The 6,572-nt window shown below is 36.8% G+C and overlaps 1 non-coding gene across 1 annotated transcript; it reads left to right on the top strand.

Moving 5' to 3' along the window:
• The first annotated feature begins 238 nt into the window (after nucleotides 1–238).
• Nucleotides 239–342, top strand: LOC112731356 (small nucleolar RNA R71). The gene has a single exon (XR_003167138.1). It is a non-coding gene; the product is annotated as a small nucleolar RNA R71 (small nucleolar RNA).
• The last annotated feature ends 6,230 nt before the right edge of the window (nucleotides 343–6,572 follow it).

Here is a 6,572-nt window from a genome sequence, read left to right as displayed (position 1 = left end):
TATGGCATTCAGAATATCAATCTCAAGAACTCCTTTCTTCTGAGTTGTTCTATTATTCACAGGATTCCTCTTAGAAGTGTACATGAATTGGTTATTTGCAACCATTTCAATGAGTTCCTGAGCTTCTGCAGGCGTCTTCTTCAGATGAAGAGATCCTCCAGCAGAGCTATCCAATGACATCTTAGATAGTTCAGACAGACCATCATAGAATATACCTATGATACTCCATTCTGAAAGTATGTCAGAAGGGCACCTTCTGATCAATTGCTTGTATCTTTCCCAAGCTTCATAGAGGGATTCACCTTCCTTCTGTCTGAAGGTTTGGACTTCCACTCTAAGCTTGCTCAATTTTTGAGGTAGAAAGAACTTTGCCAAGAAGGCATTGACTAGCTTTTCTCAAGAGTTCAGGCTTTCTTTGGGTTGTGAATCCAACCATGTCCTAGCTCTGTCTCTTATAGCAAAAGGAAAAAGCATAAGTCTGTAGACTTCAGGGTCAACCCCATTGGTCTTGACAGTGTCACAAATTTGCATGAATTCAGCTAAGAACTGATGAGGATCTTCCAATGGAAGTCCATAAAACTTGCAATTCTGTTGCATTAGAGAAACTAATTGAGGCTTAAGCTCAAAGTTGTTTGCTCCAATGGCAGGGATTGAGATGCTTCTCCCATAGAAATCGGGAGTAGGTGCAGTAAAGTCACCAAGTACCTTCCTTGCATTGTTGTTTTCGGCTACCATGATTTCTTCTTCCTTGAAAAGCTCTGTTAGGCCCTCTAAAGAGAATTGTTCTTTAGCTTTCTCTTCAAGGTCCTTTCAGGTTCAGGATCAGCTTGAACAAGTATGCCTTTATCTTTGTTCCTGCTCATATGAAAGAGAAGAGAACAAGAAAGTAGGGAATCCTCTATGTCACAGTATAGAGATTCCTTGAGGTGTCAGAGAAAAAGAAGAATAGAAGGAGGAGGTGGATAGAAGAGAATTCAAACATACAAAGAAGGAGGGGGTTCGAATTGTACCTTGAGGAGGAGTGTTAGTCCTTTAAATAGAAGGATGTGAGAAGAGGGGAAGAATTTTCGAAAATAAATTAAAAAGATTTTGAAATAATTAAAAAGAAATTTGAAAATTTGATCGAGATTTTCGAAAATTAAGATTGGGAAAGAAATTAAGTGATTTTGAAAAAAGATTTTGAAATTAGAAATTAAAAAGATATGATTGAAAATTAATTTTGAAAAAGATGTAATTGAAAGGATATGATTGAGAAGATGTGATTGAAAATCAATTTAAAAAAAGAAAAAGTTTTAAAATTAAAGTTGATTACTTGACTAACAAGAAATTAGAAGATATGATTCTTAAAATTTAAAATTTGATCCTTTCTTAATAGGTAAGTAACAACTTGAAAATTTTGAAGTAAATCATTAATTTTAGCAAGGATTTTCGAAAATAATAAAAAAAATGGAAAGAAATTGATTTTGAAGAGATATGATTGAAAAGATATGATTTGAGAATCAAATTAAAAAGAGAAAGTTTTAAAATTAAAGTTGATTACTTGACTAACAAGAATTTAGAAGATATGATTCTTAAAATTTAAAATTTGATCCTTTCTTAATAGGCAAGTAACAACTTGAAAATTTTGAAGTAAATCATTAATTTTGGCAAGGATTTTCGAAAATAGTAAAAAATAAAAAATAGAAAGAAATTGATTTTTGAAAAGATATAATTGAAAAAATATGATTTGAAAAAGATTTGATTTTGAGAAATTATGAAGATTTGAAAAAAATTTGAATTAAAAACAAAATCTTCCCTCTAGTGTCCTTCTGGCGTTAAACGCCCAGCCAAGTACCCTGGCTGGCGTTTAAACGCCAGTTTTCTTTCTTCACTGGGCGTTTTGAACGCCCAGCTTTTTCTGTTTGATTCCTCTGCTGAATGTTCTGAATCTTCAATTCTCTGTATTATTGACTTGAAAAGACATAGTTTTGAAAATATTTTTGAGTTTTTGATGATGAGAAACAACAATAAAAAATGCAACTAAGATCAAATAAACAATGCATGCAGGACACCAAACTTAAAAATTTTCATATATGAGACACTAACAAATTGAGAATGCATATGAGAAACAACAAAACACACAAAACAAGAGAATTTAAAGATCAGAGCAATGAAATCATCAAGAACAACTTGAAGATCAATGAAGAACAATATGTATAAATTCGAAAAATGCAAGAAGAAGAAAGTCATGCAATTGACACCAAACTTAAAAATTGATACTAGACTCAAACAAGAAACATAAAATATTTTTTATTTTTATGGTTTTATAAATTTTTTTGTGATTTTCGAAACTTATATGGAAAAGAAAATAAAGAGAATCAAAACTTTTAATAAGAATTCCAGGAATCATGCAATGTTAGTCTAAAGCTTCAGTCTAAAAAGATTAGACATGTTTGGCCAAGCTTCAGCAGGACATTACATTCAGCAACTAAATTGATGAGAATCAATAAGCTTTTGTGATGATAAGAACATCACCTTGAAACTCTAGAATTCATTCTTAAAAATTCTGAAAAGTACCTAATCTAAGCAACAAGATGAACCGTCAGTTGTCCAAACTCGAACAATCCCCGGCAATGGCGCCAAAAACTTGGTATGCGAAATTGTGATCATCAACAATGGCGCCAAAGGACTTGGAGCTCTTAAACGTGAATCACACTTTGTCACAAATCTGTACAACTAACCAACAAGTGCACTGGGTCGTCCAAGTAATAAACCTTACGCGAGTAAGGGTCGATCCCACAGAGATTGTCGGCTTGAAGCAAGCTATGGTCACCTTGTAAATCTCAGTCAGGCAAATTCAGATGGTGATGGAGAATTGATAATTAAAAGATAAATAAAACATAAAATAAAGATAGAGATACTTATGTAATTCTTTGGTTGAAATTTCAGATAAGCGTATGAAGATGCTTTGTTCCCCCTGAACCTCTGCTTTCCTATTGCCTTCTTCCAATCATTCATACTCCTTTCCATGGCAAGCTTTATGTTGGGCATCACCGTTGTCAATGGCTACTTCCCGTCTTCTCAATGAAAATGTTCCAAATGCGCTGTCACCGCATGCCTAATCATCTGTCGGTTCACGATCATGTCGGAATAGGATCCATTGATCCTTTTGCGTCTGTCACACGCCCCACAATCGCGAGTTTGAAGCTCGTCACAACCATCCCTTCCCAGATCCTACTCAGAATACCACAGACAAGGTTTAGACTTTCCGGATCTCAGGAATGGCCGCCAATAATTCTAGCCTATACCACGAAGGTTCCAATCTTAGATTAGAAACCCAAGAGATACACATTCAAGCCATTGCTAGTAGAATAGAGATGGTTGTCAGGCACATGTTCATAGGTGAGAATGATGATGAGTGTCACAGATCATCACATTCATCAAGTTGAAGAACGAATGAATATCTTGGAGAAGAGATAGACTTGAGTTGAATAGAAAAATAATAGTACTTTGTATTAATTCATGAAGAACAGTAGAGCTCCACACCTTAATCTATGGTGTGTAGAAACTCCACCGTTGAAAATACATAAGAACAAAAGGTCTAGGCATGGCCGAATGGCCAGACTCCCAAAGAGGGTTCAATCATCAAAACATGATTCCAGGATGATCCAAAGATGAAAATACAATAGTATAAGGTCCTATTTATAGAGAACTAGTAGCCTAGGATTTACAGAAATTAGTAATTAATGCAGAAATCTTCTTCCGGGCCCACTTGGTGTGTGCTTGGATTGAGCATTGAAGCTTCCCTGTGTAGAGACTTTTCTTGGAGTTAAACGCCAGCTTTTGTGCCAGTTTGGGCGTTTAACTCCAGCTTTTGTGCCAGTTTTGGAGTTAAACGCCAGAATTATTGAGCTGACTTGGAACACCTATTTGGGCCATCAAATATTGGGCAAAGTATGGACTATTATAAATTGCTGGAAAGCCCAAGATGTCTACTTTTTAACGCAATTGAGAACGCGCCAATTGGGCTTTTGTAACTCCATAAAATTCACTTTGAGTGAAGGGAGGTCAGAATCCAACAGCATCTGCAGTTTTTTTTCAGCCTCTGAATCAGATTTTTGCTCAGGTCCCTCAATTTCAGCTAGAAAATACCTGAAATTACAGAAAAAAACACAAACTCATAGTAAAGTCCAGAAGAGTGATTTTTATTTAAAAACTAATAAAAATATAATAAAAACTAATTAAAATATACTAAAAACATACTAAAAACAATGTCAAAAAGCGTATAAATTATCCGCTCATCAAAGCCCAGCTAAAGGAAACAGTTATCTAAGTAGATAATAGAGGAGTGCTAGACCATTCAACTGAGGAGTGGGAAATTCTTAAACATCCAACTTCAGTGCAACCAGAGATTAAGGGAAGAAAAGCTGATAGAGGACTACCAGACTACTGTCCAAGACTTCTCTGAGGGCATTGAACACCCAAAGAGGAATGTCATTGGCGTTCAACGTCAAGAAGGGGTATCCACCCCTAGCGTTGAATGCTCAAATAGGGGCATCAATCTTGGCGTTCAACGCCAAGAAGGGATACCCTCCCTTGGCATTGAACGCCCAAAAGGGGACAGTGTTCCTGGCGTTGAACGCCAGGAAGGGGGCAGCAACAAGGGCGTTGAACGTCCAAACAAAGGTAATCAGACACATGCAAGTGCTGATAACAACCCTCCTAAGCAAAAAAGTAACCCCCCTTCCACTACATTAGGCACTCAACCTACATCAACTAAGTTTGATGAATACAAGGCCAAGATGCCATTTCCTCAAAAACTCTATCAAGCAGAAAAAGATAAACAGTTTGCCCGCTTTATGGATTATCTCAGAACACTAGAGATCAAGATCCCTTTTGCAGAGGCTCTTGAACAGATATCTTCTTATGCTAAGTTCATGAAGGACATCTTAAGCCATAAGAAGGATTGGAGAGAGGTAGAAACAGTCCTCCTCACTGAAGAATGCAGTGCAGTAATTCAAAATAGCTTACCAGAGAAACTTAAGGATCCTGGGAAGTTTTATGATACCATGTACTCTAGGGGATGCTTACACAAGGACAGCCCTATGTGATCTTGGAGCAAGTATCAACCTAATACCTGCTTCATTAATAAAGAAGCTCTGTTTGACTCACGAAGTCAAACCCACCCGCATATGCCTCCAACTTACTAATGGTTCTATTAAGCTCCCATCAGGTTTGGTTGGAGATATGATTGTTAGGGTTGGACTATTCACTTTTCTCACTGACTTTGTAGTGTTGGATATGGATGGGAACAAGAGTGCATCTCTTATCCTAAGAAGACCCTTCCTAGCTATAGGAAGAACCTCATTGATTTTCAGAAAGGGGAAGTAACCCTAAGAGTCAATGAGGATGAGTTCGTGCTAAATGTTATCAAAGCCATGCAGCATCCAGACACCCCAGAGGAGTGCATGAGCATTGATATCATTAACTCCTTGGTGGAAGAATTGACGATGGTTGATAGACTCGAAGAAGAGCTGGATGACATCTTTTATGATGCTCAGCTCGAATTGGAGGTTGCAGACGAAATACAGGAAACGTTGACTGCTCCTAAGGAAGAAGAGAAGCTTCCTAAACTTGAGCTCAAACCATTACCATCATCACTAAAATATGGATTTCTAGGGGATGAGGACACCTATCTTGTGATTATAATCTCTACCTTAGAGCCACAGGAAAAGGAAGTATTAATCCAAGTATTAAGAACACACAAGACAGCCCTCGGGTGGACTATAAGTGATCTTAAGGGCATTAGCCCAAACTGATGCAAGCACAAAATCCTACTGGAAGATGACGCCAAACTAGTGGTACAACCACAAAGGCGACTTAATCCAGCCATGAAGAAAGTGGTCCAGAAGGAAGTCACTAAACTATAGGAGGCTGGGATTATTTATCCCATCTCTGACATCCCTTGGATGAGGCCTTGATGTGGCAAAAAATTGCCGATCAAGAATTTATAATAAGAACAGCGTTGCAAGTACAGTTCTTAACCGACGAAAATTCCGCTTATCAATTTAAAAGGGTTGTCACAAATTAAGAAAAAAATACTGGGAGTAGAATTCACAGGTCGTCTCCCAACGAGTTGACAAAAGAGTGTTATTTTATTAGTCAGGAATTTTTCTGAGAAATTTTAGAGTTGGTGAACAGAAAAATAAATGATTATAAATTAAAGTAATGAAAATTAGCAAGAGAATTTATATAATCAAAATAAAAAGCCTTGATCGGGAGAAGATTAATCGAAAGTTCTATCCTTGTTGGATTTTCTCAAGCATGATAGTAAGAGGTTGTTGTTTTTACTTAGTTAACACTTACCGAATAAAGGAAAGTCAAGTAATTGAGCTAACTCTTCTTTACAAGTCCTAATCCTCTCCTTATGAAAGGATTAGCGTTAGTGACTAGAAAATTGGCCAACAACTTCCAATTAAAATCAACACTTGAGTATTCCAACTCAAGGGTCTCCTATTAATCAACTCCCAAGTCAAGTTGGAAGTCTACTCCATTAACATGAATGCCATTTTCATAAACAATAAAATGGAATA

The sequence above is a fragment of the Arachis hypogaea genome, chromosome 12 (genome assembly GCF_003086295.3).
Source record: "Arachis hypogaea cultivar Tifrunner chromosome 12, arahy.Tifrunner.gnm2.J5K5, whole genome shotgun sequence".
Classification (NCBI taxonomy): domain Eukaryota; kingdom Viridiplantae; phylum Streptophyta; class Magnoliopsida; order Fabales; family Fabaceae; genus Arachis; species Arachis hypogaea.
This window is presented reverse-complemented; position numbering and strand designations above follow the sequence as displayed.